Below are 438 nucleotides of genomic sequence, written 5' to 3'. Positions count from 1 at the left end.
AATTGAGTGAAGCGTTTAACAAATATTTTCTCTCGGTGTTTACTAAGAAGATGTAGCGCCGTTTATACCATACTACACAGTACTTGGCGTGGGTTAAGACAAACCTAGAATGGGTTCTGGAGATTTGTTCATTGTAGAACGAAAAGAAACCTAATGTATGGAGGTTGCCCGTACAGAGGTCTGTACAGAGTCCCGCTAGGCGTACCAAGGGTGGGTGTTATATACACTTATTTTGCATGCAGGGTTTACAAATATTATTACAATTTCTATCCTATCAGTGTTCTACATAGATCTGGCGTTTTATAACTGATCTAGTCATAATTAGTAAAGGTGTCTTGATGTGGTGTATAATCAGCTGATTATGATTATATTTTCTTACGAAAGTTTTGAATCGTTTGGATGTAAATATCTAGATCGGTCATTTGGTACTGGTAGGTT

Source organism: Oratosquilla oratoria, chromosome 6 (assembly GCF_046742065.1).
Source record: "Oratosquilla oratoria isolate Oo_2021 chromosome 6, ASM4674206v1, whole genome shotgun sequence".
In the NCBI taxonomy this organism is placed as follows: domain Eukaryota; kingdom Metazoa; phylum Arthropoda; class Malacostraca; order Stomatopoda; family Squillidae; genus Oratosquilla; species Oratosquilla oratoria.
The sequence above is the reverse complement of the archived record's forward strand: the minus strand, read 5'-3'. Positions refer to the sequence as shown.